Source organism: Alosa alosa, chromosome 8, assembly GCF_017589495.1.
Source record: "Alosa alosa isolate M-15738 ecotype Scorff River chromosome 8, AALO_Geno_1.1, whole genome shotgun sequence".
Lineage (NCBI taxonomy): Eukaryota > Metazoa > Chordata > Actinopteri > Clupeiformes > Clupeidae > Alosa > Alosa alosa.
In genome coordinates this window covers 25,122,478-25,135,957 of record NC_063196.1, presented here as the reverse complement: position 1 = coordinate 25,135,957, position 13,480 = coordinate 25,122,478, and the positions used below count along the sequence as shown (strand labels likewise).

At 40.5% G+C, this 13,480-nt stretch overlaps 1 long non-coding RNA gene across 2 annotated transcripts; it reads right to left on the bottom strand.

Annotated features, from left to right (window-relative positions):
* Positions 1–275: 275 nt before the first annotated feature.
* Positions 276–9,205, bottom strand: LOC125299458. 2 transcript variants are annotated; one of them, XR_007194364.1, is made up of 5 exons: positions 9,125–9,205; positions 1,423–1,541; positions 1,173–1,311; positions 874–928; positions 278–765 (listed from the first exon to the last, which is right to left on the bottom strand). It is a non-coding gene; the product is annotated as an uncharacterized LOC125299458 (long non-coding RNA). The 2 variants fall into 2 exon arrangements; XR_007194365.1 differs by lacking the exon at positions 9,125–9,205 and having other exon boundaries at positions 276–758; positions 1,423–1,659.
* Positions 9,206–13,480: the final 4,275 nt, after the last annotated feature.

Below are 13,480 nucleotides of genomic sequence, written 5' to 3'. Positions count from 1 at the left end.
TGAGTGTTGGCTGAGTGTCGGCTGGGCCTCTGGGCCTGTACTGGCCCACGCACTATAAAACTGATCTGACTGAGTGTTGGCTGAGTGTCGGCTGGGCCTCTGGGCCTGTACTGGCCCACGCACTATAAAACTGATCTGACTGAGTGTTGGCTGAATGTCGGCTGGGTCCCCGGGCCACATGTGGCCCATTAACTACCAAAAGTACTTGAAAATAAACACAAATCCAGAAATAGTAATTAAAAGCACAAGCTACTTTTATTAACAAGTTTGACAAACACAACCTTGCAAATAAAACAAACATTTAAAAATTATACAAGCTTTTACATATATACACTTTAGAAATTAAACAAGTTAAAATATACAATCTAATTTTATCTACAACAATCGACTTCTTTCATATACAAAAACACAAACAATTAAACATTTTAAAACTGTATAATGATTCAAAGAAATAAATTATTCTAAATTAACATTAAACATTTACAGAAATATTCTATCTCTCTCCCTCACTCACTCACTCACTCTAAAAGAGTAATTCCATTGTCAGTAGTTGTCGGTTGTGAGTTAAGTGTTGTGCTAGTGCTTTAAATTCTGTATTTTTGTACCATGTACCATGACCTACCCAGCTACATACATGCACACATACTCACTCTCAAAGTATTTTTCAATAGCAGCAACCTTTGCCACCTGCCTTCTCTTTCTGTTGCCGCTTCATTGTTGCCTCCACCAGTTTCAGCAGCACTACCAGCCGGGGGTGTCTCCAAACTGCATTTAGGTATAAAAGAATATTATAAGATCATTATGAGGTCTAAAGCAAGATTTCAACATGTCATCTGTCAGAGAAGTTCTGTTTGTCCACTCAAATATACTTACAGAAAGCCACCTCAGCTCTCTGTGGGGGTTGATCAAAGAGTTCTTTCCATCCATCCTTCAATTTGAGATGCATGGACAGCATGTCATTTCAAAAGAAAAGAAAAAAAATCATTAAACTATTTATCCTTTACTGTCTGACAAAATATTACTAAAGCCCAGTCTTGCCACTCTGCAGCTGTCTTGGTAACACCTCCCTGGTAGTTATTTTGGGCAACATTGACATTGTGTGATTGTCATTGGTAATATATCAGCATTTAACAATCACCAAGAGCAAGACATATTTTTCAACACGTACAGACCTGAAGCACAAAGGCTTGTGGACTTCCTTCACAAGAGCCTTGTGGGTGCTCCAGTTGGTTGGCCATGTTTTCAACAGCGCATGTTTCCTGCCCACTCCTGTTCTTTGCTGACATAATGGATGAGGCAAACCAAAAGCATCTAAAAATGACACATCACAAAACACAGGCCTAGATGAAAGCTGATTCCTATGATTTGGCTCATCTAAACAAAAACGGATTACTTATTCTATTAAATCAATGTACAACTTACCAAGAGCTCTTCAGGTCTCCTGTTTTTCCAACACAAGAAATGGTTCACACATGTATACATGGGTAGCCTTCTTCATCCAAAGGAGTGCAGGCAGGTCTCTGGTCAGTGTGGCCTGGATTCTGAGGTGTACATTTAAAAAAAGTCACAGTAACGTTAGGTTAATGGAAGTATATGTGTTCAAAATGATTACATGATCATAAACAACCCCTCAGTACAAAATACAGAACGACCTTAAAATACAGATTTTGATGAGTTTTACATGACCAGGACAGGACCCACCCTGCTACCATCTCTCTCTCTCTCTCTCTCTCTCTCTCTCTCTCACACACACACACACTCTTAAGGCATACAGTCTCAGTCCTGCCTGCCTAGTGCCTGAAGTTGGATAGATAACGATGAAATGCCCAATTACCAATCGCTATATTCTAAGTCAAGCAATACTGGTTAACTGTTAATCTATTTCTAAAATGATTAGATCACACTTTTCTTTGAAAACCACATAATTATGCAAGTATAGCTAACGTTACAGCACTGAACGTTTTTGACCACCAACACTGACGTTAACGGTAGCAGCTAATTAGGCCAACAAAGTATGCTAAGAAATCATAACGTATGTTACCGCTAGCGTCGACATCTTCAAGGGGGTTAGATCAAAGATCCTTGATTACTAGCTCCGCTTTAACCCTCTCTGGTTAGATTGAAACACCCATTCTTGTTATGCTACTTGTTAAACTTTGTCTGCAATAATAAGCCTACGTACATTCATAATGATTTACATGCAATAACAGGTAAAGGTATCACCCAACCCAAAACTAATTGCAACAGAAATGATTTTTGTTGTATTCAGTTCATGAAACCTTCCCATATCACATACCAAAAGTCCATGAAAATCCAAGTGGTGGAACATTGTCAAAATTGGAATTATTTGTGCATAGGTCAATGGTGAAAAGCTGCACCTGTGGCAGTTTTATTGAACTTTCATAGTACAGGGGATATGTGAAAATTAGGTCAAATTCTTTCATATAAGCATGAAACTTGGTGAACTTGTACAGTTTGGAGCCCTGAACATTTTCAGATATGAAACCATTATCAAAAAACCCTAATGATCGCCGTGGCAACTATTAAATGTTCCATTATAACTGAATTACGCCTATATTCTTCATTATATCTCCTGAACCAAACATGGCATCTCAGAACAAGTGATGCCTACAGGGATGAGCAGTATTTATTGTACATGTATTCCATATTTCAAATACAAAATATATTGTATATTCATCATTTGTATTTGACTGGGTTGAATAAAATGACTTCGTATTTTGTATCAAAATACTTTATAGGTATGTATTTTTGTAGTTTAAAATATTGACAAATATTTTTGCTGAAACCAATACTTTTGGTGATGTGATGACATCATAAAAGTGCAAAACAATGAATGTAGCCTCTGACTGGTGCTGACTTAGAAATTTGCCCACACTTGTGATAATATTGAGATTCAGGAAGATGATCCAGTGCAAGTTGAGTAACTTTAGGCGGGTCATAACACTGTATGAAATCCGTCTGCCGAGATTGATTCGAAAACTGGCAGTAGCCCATCAAACCCCAATCGGGCCAAATAAGACACCCAGTAATCAGCCCAACTACTGCGTGTCAGTGTCGGCCCATTCAAGGGGACAGTGCCTCAGCCGACCTGAAACTCCGCCGACAGTGGCAGCACTCAGCCAGGATCGGGCCGACTGTGTTTACTGTGCTTCAGCCGACTCGGACCTCAGCCGACACTGCCAGCACTCAGCCAGAATCGGGCCGACTATGCAGAAATTAAGCAGAAATAGGCCTACACCAAACGTTCACGTGTGATGAAGTCTTAGGTAAGCTATGTTATTCACCTATTCTAATTCTGAAGGAGAATATCCTTTTGGAGATTATGATCGATCGTCTATGACAGTGATAGTCCGCGGTCGTCTGTGAATAGAGGTGCGTGTATACAACGGTGTCCACTAAGCATACCATGCTTGTTTCGACCCTCTGCCCAACATAGCTTGGAGGTTGCACTGGTAATCGTGATGATAGTGTCCGTAATTGATGTGGTACAGACAGCAGGGCTAGTAGAAATAGGGCTCTAAAGAACTTCAAAGTCACCCGCAATATGATGCGAACTTCTGGGTACTGCAGATTACCCGCGATAGGAACGGTTTGACCAGAATACTTTATTGTAGGCCTATATTGTAGTAATCTATTACTAAACCACAACATCTTAGGTGTTGGTATACATCTTAGGTGTTTTCCTGTTAATTTGTTATGTGGGTAATATGAAAAAAGGAAAGTAAACCTGCTTAAATATGTTCATCCGGTATTTACTGAAAGGTGCATAATTTGAGGTTCTTGCCATCCAGTGACAAATGATGTGATGGGTAAATTTACCCCCTTCATAAACTTTTGTTTTACTCAAAGATTTTGCATTTACAGTAGGACTTTATCTCTGACCACTTTCAAGCCATGGCCTTTTGAAATTTTGATATAAAAATCCAATGGTGTTGCTTTCTTAACCCTGATGCCTAGTTTGCCAGGTTTAAAAAAGTTATGAGAGGAAATATTTATGACCGCCGCTAGCAAAGCGGTCATATAGGGATTGTCAAAGTTTTTTTTTTTTTCGTCATCTACTTCCTGAATTTTTGGTCAACGATACCCGGGACACCGAACCACCGGGACACATGAAATGTGGTGGGTATGTAGCCCCACTAGACTTTTACGGAAAAAATTTGTTTCGTCCCCGAGGTCCACTCCCCCCCGTGCTGGGCCCCCCGAACCGCAAAAAAAGCAGTGTTTCCTAAATAACTACCTGAACCGTGGCACCGAGGATGAAGAATCTTTTATGGTATGTTGGTCTCAAGGGCCCACATCAATCTGGCCCATAATCACTCATTTGTGATTTGCCCCCCCCCGGTAAAAAATGAAAATGCAATATTATTCTGCTTTAATCGCCCCTATCTTCAGTTAAGGTGTTCAGAACTGCACCAAATTTTATTTGTATGATTGACCTGGCATTCTCTGGGGGTATGCCAAGTTTCGTAGAATTTCCTCCATGGGGGGGTCTTAAAAAAAATAGATTATGTGTACATTTAGTGACTGTACACTCATTGGCCTGTAGATGGCGGTGCACACATATACACATGCACACACACACACAGGCACCCACATACTATCGGTATTAGAACGGCCGATACATAATTACAAATTCAGTAGGATTAAAAGAAAGCCAAAATATATATTCATCATCATCATCATGGCTGCATTTCCAGTATTGGTGATAGGTAGTCGTTTGTCCACTAGATGGCGCATCGTTGCAGTGAGACGTAATTTTGTTGGAAGTTAAACGTGGGTTGGAATAACAATGGACGCTTCCTACAAGGACTATAGTTTACCGCAGAGAACGTCTAATAAGGATAGGATGATGTTCACATGAAATGTAATTCTTTTGAATTGCCAAGAGGAAGTACTGTACTCGTCTACAAAGAGTATGGACGGTGTACCTACCTGTGGAGACTAGGGTTGGGCACCGAAACACGGTTCTAATATGGCACCGGTGTTGCACCAAATTCTGTGACCTGTCGAATTTTGTGACTCTAGAGGGCGCTGTTTTATTAGAGTCTATGAATGTACTGAGCTGTACTGACACACTGATGAGGCAATTCTGTTATGTGTATAATTCTTCTAATAAACTTTGTACATTTTTGAAACATGGAACATTGACTGGGTGTGGGTGTATTATTCTAGAGTAGAGCTAAAGCCTACCCCTCACCACTCCTGTGAACAGATGGACTTCAGCAGGACAGATCACATATTTTGATAGGCTACTGTCAAATTATGTCACTGTAACTGCAGAAAAAAAATGCTGTGGAGGTCACTAACTGCCTCCTTAAGTTTGTATATCAGTTTGAGGTGCCAAAAAGTAAATTAACGGACAATGACAAGAAGTTTGTCAATAATGTAAATAAAGTGTTTGCTGATGTCAATGACAATGTACAACATCAGTCCATTTCTGCAGAGTTATAGTGGGGTAATAGTAAATATAGTGGGCTACTGTCAAACATAATTTGACAGTAGGCTTATCATCATATGTGACCTGTCCAGCTGAAGTCCACCTCTTCGCTGGAGTGGTGGGGTAGGCCTTAGCTGTACTCTATAGAGATAGTATAGAGAGGAAGATACACATGCAGGCCTGTGGAGTAATACACCCACACCCAGACAATGTTCCATGTTTCAAAAATGTACAAAGTTTATTAGAAGAATTATACACATAACAGAATTGCCTCATCAGTGTGTCAGTACAGCTCAGTACATTCATAGACTCCAATAAAACAGCGCCCTCTAGAGTCACAAAATTCGACAGGTCACAGAATTTGGTGCAACACCGGTGCCGACGCAAAAAGTAGTAACTGCATTGAATAACAACGTGGATTTCGGTGCCTCATTTCGGTGCTTAAATAGCGTTATATATATATATATTACATATACGAGGCATCACTGTATGTCATGCGCCATCTTTAACGTCTTGCTCTGATAGCAACAGATAGAGTTAGCTAACATATCATAAACACTGGTAACACATGTATAAACCAGAGGGGTGCACCACATAGGCTAGTGGACAGTGTTTGACAGCTTGCGTGAGCCCAAGTAGCTTACTTTAAAGCGATATCGCGAGCTCCTGTCAAAATCTAGCAGTGGGCCTAACTACACACAAGCAAAAGGCTATGAAACAACATCAACAGTAGGCTAGCCTATCCGTTACACAATATCCTTGCTAATGCGCTAACTGACATTTATTTGAAATGTTATCAGCAAAGTTGTAAGGTGAAAACTTTATTTCATTGTGTGTTAAACAACATAATAGCATGATATTAATCTTTCATGCGCATGAGGCCCATATAGCATCACAATGAATATGAAGATCATGTTTAAAGTTAGCTGGCAAAAACATAAATATGTAGATTACATACCCAGATGTCACTGAGCTGTCAAAGAGGCTACGACACCATCTCTGTAGGCTACGTTATCGCTAATTAAACTCAGCTGACTGGTGTTAGTTAGCGCATAGCCATAGTTGCTGTTAAAATGCCTACTAAAGGCTAGCGCTGGGAATCTAAACACTTCAACACCGGCATGTAGCCTAATATGTTCAAAACTACTGCGTGTACTGTTATGGGTTAAGACCAGGGGCCTCATTTATAAAGCGTTCTTACGCACAGATTTGATCTTAGACCGTGCGTACGCTCAAATCCATGCCAACGCTCAGATTTATAAAAACCGTCTTTGACGTGGAAAAGTGCTTATCTCCACGTCAGGTTCAAACTTGACGTACGACCATTTCCTTGTGGTAATGCCGGGGTACTGCAAGTAATCTGAGGTCTAAATGCGATGCATTTTCAAAATTCCAAGACCAACGATCTCATGTCTTTCTTTGCCATATGCATGATCAATATCAGAAGATTGTTAAAGACGTTTTTGGACGCAGCTTAATGTTTCATGGTTTGGCATAAAACTGCTAATGAGAACTATAGCCCACTTAAGAAAGTGAAAAAACGTATAGCTTACTTATTTCATAATATCTAAAAAACACCAAGACCTACGATGGAATGATTGAAACATTTTTACAGGTGATCTAGTATATTTGGTGTTCTCACCAATCTAATATTGACCATAAAATGTCCAATTGCCCTCGTTTAGGAGAGGAAAAGTACATTTGTGCCAGGGATGTAGTGGTAAAATAAGAGGTGGGTGAACTATGAATTCTGCATCTCGGTGAGGTGGACTGCGCCATGCGTTATCGGATTTTTAAAAAAGACATTCGAACATGTTTGATAATGGTGGAGGTTATTATGCAGTATTGGGAATAGGCCTATGGGATAGTATTGGATAATACAGTTTTGAATGTTAAAAGTGAATAAACTCTTTTGAGAGGTGGATAAACTCTAATACGAGGTGGGTAGGCCTAAACTCTGAACTTTCTGAAATGTCAGAGGTAGATAAACTGCGTTTACTCGCGTTTAGCCTCCACTACATCTTAATTTGCGCTCATAGGCCTTCCCAGCTTCGTAACAGAAAGGTAATATTTGAATGTAAGCTATACAATGTAGGCTATAGATATTTTATATCATATACAGTATAGCCTACAAAACCAAGGGACGGAAGTTATCCTCTGGCATCTTCATATTTAGTGTTGCGTCGGAGTTGCGTAAAGAGGTGCAGGCAGAGCGCGCACCTGTTTGCTTTTTTTGAGTGGCAGTGCCCAAGATCAGATGACAATACGTGAGTTGGATAATGTAGGCTAAAATATAAAGGTAGGCTTAAAGCAAACAATAAAGGACAATGTTTAAGCCATTGGACATTATTGAAAGAAAATGATAGCAAAGATATGCAGAATGAATGAATAATGACCGGCGAACTAGGCTACTTTTTCAGCAAAAACATAGCCTATCCTAAACGTTAAGCCTACATGACATATCACGCTTAATTTAGTCCTCTGTTTTGTAGACTAAATCAGCATATTACCCTGGGTCATATTGGAAACGTACAGTAGCCTACTGTACCATAACATACAGGATTATGCTGTAGGCCTAGGTCTTTCCTTCATAAGGTAGGCCTACCCATTTTTTTCTTTTTTCAACAAAGTAGGCCTAAACATAGGCTACTAAATGTTGATTATTCACATTACTGCAAGCAAAAGGAATGAAAGCGAGCAGAGGACAATGGACATGGATGCATACGTGGATCTCTTTCCAGAAAGCTTTGCTGGAAAAAAACATAATTAGTTAAGCTATTCGAACTGACGCATATAGGCTAGTTAACATCAGATGCCAAAAGTTAGGCCTATACAATGTTTTCAATATATAATTTGACATAGGCTACAGCTTTTAGGCCATTGATTTCATTAAAACATATGCTAATGATATTGATGAGGGGGTGTTTACAAGGCGGAGACCTAAAACCATCCGGCTGCGCACAAGTTGAAGTTCATTTGTGATTTATAATGGGCACATCTGGAAGGGTGGCGTAGGCACGACGCGTTTTTGTCGTATCGTTCGTGTTCTCTGAATCACACGTACGATCATTTCAGAAATGATCTAAGATCAAATGAAGGATGGTTTCTACGCAACACTCTTATAAATGAGGCCCCAGGGCTTTGAACCGATGTTTTTTTCCAATCGGTTCGTTCCGAACAGAAACGGAATTATAACGTTTCCGGTTATGAGTTCCACCAATAAATTGACGTTCCCGAACCGGTTAGAACAAAAAAAAATACTGTTCCCGGAACTGGTAATTTCGTTCCTGTCAGCTGTTTAATGCTATAGAATTATGTCACATCTTTCTCATCCAGCTTAAACCAAATGTAATAATATTACAACTATTATTAAATAATAATAATAGTAATATTATTATTAATAATAATAATAATAATAATTAAATAGGCCTACAATTATTTCAAATGTGTAGTTTATTGTTAAAAGAGAAAATTTCCACACAAACGTAACCACATTATTAAGACACGTGGTTATGCCACTCGGGCAACAACAAATTCCAACTGTCGGGGGGGAAAGGCCATTTAGCCAAATGTTCGCTAGTCCATCATTAACGTGGAGTCGACAAATATAGCTATTGATATTGTGTTTGGAATGAGCGTTTTTATTAACGATGGATCGTAATTTACCTCTTATTTAAGATGTGGAGTGGAGACTTTGTAATCCACCGCTCTCTCCCCATTCAGTCAGCGAATGTCTGATGTGATGTCACACAGGAAGTGAACCTCAGCCGTCATGGTAACGTGCGCAGGAAAATAATTACTTTTTTTAGTTGAGGCAACGAAAACTTTGAGGAACGAAATAAAACCGGTATTAACCGGTTACCATTATTTTTAAATAAGTGTTCCTGTTCCAGAACATAAAAAATAATAACGTTTCCGGTTTCGTTTCTGTTCCCTGGAAAATACAAAAAGTTCCCGGTTTTTGTTTTCGTTCCTTGAACCGGTTCAAAGCCCTGGTTAAGACATAACATTTCTTGATGCATTTGGGAACACACTGAATTAACTGGAAAGTAGAGTCCCTGTTAGATTAGCTTATTTGCAAATGCCATTGTCCATGACCAGGCAGTTTTATGGCAAGCGGTTTTAACATACCTTATGGCAAACCGCCTACACTGGGTAAACTTGAAAGCAGAGCTTACCATTGTGTGTGCATGCATGGCAAGCTGTTTTAACATTTAAATGTATTATTCGTAGGAGCAATGAGATATTGATAGTAAATTGAATATAACAGTTCAATTTCATTTTAAAATTTGTCTTATCAATAAAAAAAAAAGCAATTCATGCTTTAGACCATTTTAATTTAAAACATTTTAAAAACAAAGTACCGGTTCAGGCACCGTTTCGGCACCGCGGCACCGTTTCGGCACCGCGGCACCGTTTCGGCACCGCGGCACCGTCTTGAAAGTATCGATTTAGCACCGGTATCGGATAAAACCCAAACGATACCCAACCCTAGTGGAGACACAGATTCACGCTCCGAACAGACCACCAAGCAGTCACGACTCTCAACACTAAGGGCATGAACAGAGCTGGCATTAGGATTGCCAGATGGTCTGCTAGACTAACGTTTTTCCAGTATGACATGCAGCAGTTAGCAAAGACATCATGCAGGTAGTTAGAATGTGTTGGCTGATTGCCTCTCACGTGTTCCCCTTACCGACTCCAACACTGAAGTGGAGTCTGAGGAAGACCTATACACAGAAATAGCTGAGATTTTTTTTTTTTAAATCAGGTTTATAGGCTAACTATACTTGCATATACAAGGAATTTGGTCTCTGAATTTATTCCATCCGTGAATTAGTGAAACACACAGTGATGTGAAGCACATAATGAGCACACAGTGAGGTGAAGCACACACTAACCTAGAGCAGTGAGCTGCCTTGCTATAGTGGTGCTCGGGGAGTAGTGAGGGGTTAGGTGCCTTGCTCAAGGGCACTTCAGCCGTGGATGTGGGCATGGGAGAGCAGTGCTAAACTACTACCCCTGCCCACATTTTTCCTACTGGTTGGGGATCGAAGCAACAACCCTTTCGGTTTCAAGCCCTAACCAGTAGGCCACGGCTTCCCTGTTTCTCCTATTCTTACTGCATTGCCACTCTCAGATTGCAAAGCTGAATATGAGGACTGTCCTGAACAGCTGCAACAGGTGATCCGTCTAGGGTGAAGAAAGCTCTCCCAAAAGATATACAGCCATACTTCTTGGTGTGACATGAACTCACTGTTGAGTCGTCACTTGTCATCTGTGGAACACGCCTGCTGATTCCCAAGTCTCTTCAGGAGAGAGTAGTAGTACATCTGGAGGAGTAACTCCGGGTACTCTTGGCCCTCTGATGTTCCTTGCCCTTATCAAATGAGCTCCCAGAGACCTAACCTGCCAAACAGGTGGAAATTTGTAGATGATTTAAACCATATCCAGGCTGACAAGGTAACATCCCCCCCAAACAACTCTAGGCAGTATTGCGCAAAAGCCTCTTGTTCTGATATAACGACTATACAATATAATATAATACAACAATGCAATATAACGACTTGAGTTATTTGCTGTTTACATCGGAATTGACGTTCACAGTGTTATGGACCCATTTGTCTGCAACGCAACGTAGCCTACAACATTTTTTTTTAGAAATACAGGAACAGCTTACTATGCTGACGAATGACGACCATGTATCTTTTCAGTAGTCATTTCCAATTTTTCACGCTGATGGTGCTCAAAATGCAATACAACCGTGTTCAAAGCAGGATCTATCTATCTAGATATAGCAATGTATGGTTGGTTAAGGCATAGAAAAGTTGGAGAACCTGTGGCCTAAAACAATATTGGTGGTTGCAGGGTAGATCATCAAAAACCTTTTTGTAAGGTTCAATACCATCATTCCGTCTTCTGCTCCAGTAGAGCGTTTATTTTCCTTTGCTGGACTGATTAACAGGCCCCATAGGCATCGTCTGAATGCAACACTGTTCGAGAAGTTAGTTGTGCTTAAAGGCATCAACTTACAAGACCCCAGCCAAGGTTACATACAGTCCTTTGCTCACACAAGGACAGCACAAGGACTTCAGTTCACAAGCTTAGATCGCAACACTTGTGTTTGCTATTTTCCTTTCTTTTTTCTGTTTTACAGTTTTTTTCTAGACTCTGAAGTAGCCCCCAAACCCCAAATTAGGGAATTTGATTCAGATAGAGAGTGCCTCTCAATCAAGTCAACCCTCTCGTACATCCTAAACCCGTTGAAAAGGGGCCCTTGCATCACACACAGACACTGAAAGATACTTCCTCTTTTACCCTGTGATATTATTACAGTCCGAAGACGAACACACACAGGAGTAGCGATCTCAACTGTGTTAAAGGTAATCCCTTTAGACACCGGAGTAGTCACAAAACGCATACCTCCTCTTTTACCCTGTGAAATCCTCACCGTCCGAAGACGAGCGCACCCACACTTACAGGAGTAGCGATCTCTACTGTGTTACGTGAGCCCCCTAGACACTAACCTGACTCTCGCCAGATGAATTTCGTTCCGCCTAGCTCCACTCATCCATCTGGAAGCGATCCATTGGAATGGTGTTTCAGAAGGCTGGGCCTAATCAAAAAATGCTTGCATATGATTGAATAAGTCACTTGTCCGTCATCTATTGACGTGCTACTTCAACCACTCATATCGAAGCCAACCTGTGACGCTGATAACAGTCTCACAGTCGCTTCTACGCTATGTCACATCTATGAAACTCCCGCCCTGCGTCCTGATTGGCTTTACCATACAATCTTGTGCTGAAATCACTCTCAATGGAAGAGGTCCCAGATGGATGTGAGTGAAGCTAGGCGGAGCTAAGCGGAACGAAATTCATCTGGCGAGAGTCAGGTTACCTAGACACCAGAGTGTACACAAAACGCAACACAGGGCAGAGGTTTATATTGGGATGTCGAACATGAGGGGTCATCATATCTAATTGACTGATTATGGAAGGAGTCTCTTGCTTTCAGATGTTTTTCCAGGTAGTGTACAAGTGAAGGGATAGACGAAAAAGACTTTTTGAAAATACAAAAATACAGTATTTTATTTTAATTAGAGATGCACCGATATGGAATTTTAGGGCCGATAACGATAACCGATATTTATTGGTTTGTTGTGGCCGATACCGATATGATAACAGATAATATTACTCTTGAAAAAAAAAATGTGAAAATTGATTTGGGGAAAGCATTTCATTAGCATAATTTTATTGCAGTAATTTTACCTACCACCAAATGTTGGACAGAACTCATAATAGTCCTCAATAGTACGGCAGTCAACAACATAACAGTAGCCTAGCCCTACAGTATGTGTGGCTCCTGTCATCTGAACCTGACGTCAGTGAATTGCGAGTGAGTGGCTAGAGTTTGAATCGTTTTCATTTAGGACTAAAAGCTCATAAACGGCTCAGCTTGGAATAAGCTACAGTATAGCGACCAAATCAGAGTTTGTGAGGGAAACTTAGGTTTAGTTTCAACTGCGGGTAACTGAATAAAGCTGCAACTCCTCAGACTGTATCTTATGTCCGTCTACTCTGTTGCGCACAACCTGCTGCAGCAGAAATGAAAGGCGTTAGCCCCGAAGGTTTTAATAACTTATTATGATGACCTGTCTGGAACTGAAGCACGAATGGCTAGCATATTTCTAGGTAATAATACAAAACCCAAGCTAAAGTAATGCAAATATAATACTAAAACACAACTTAGAACTAGGCCTACTTATGTACTCGTCCCACTAATGAGTTTGTTTATTTGTTTCCCGACCAGCGCGGTAAAGTGCAACACACCACAAGACGGCTCTAGATAGGGCTGAGCTCCGCTCTGGTAAGGTTAAATGGCGGATCATTCACGAGAGGATTTTGAGATGCACGAGATTCCCAAATGAACGCATATCCACAGATTTTGTTAGAGTGGTGAAATACATTCACACCGCTGACATTATATTGAGGAAAAAGTATAGCCAACCAAGCTCAAGTA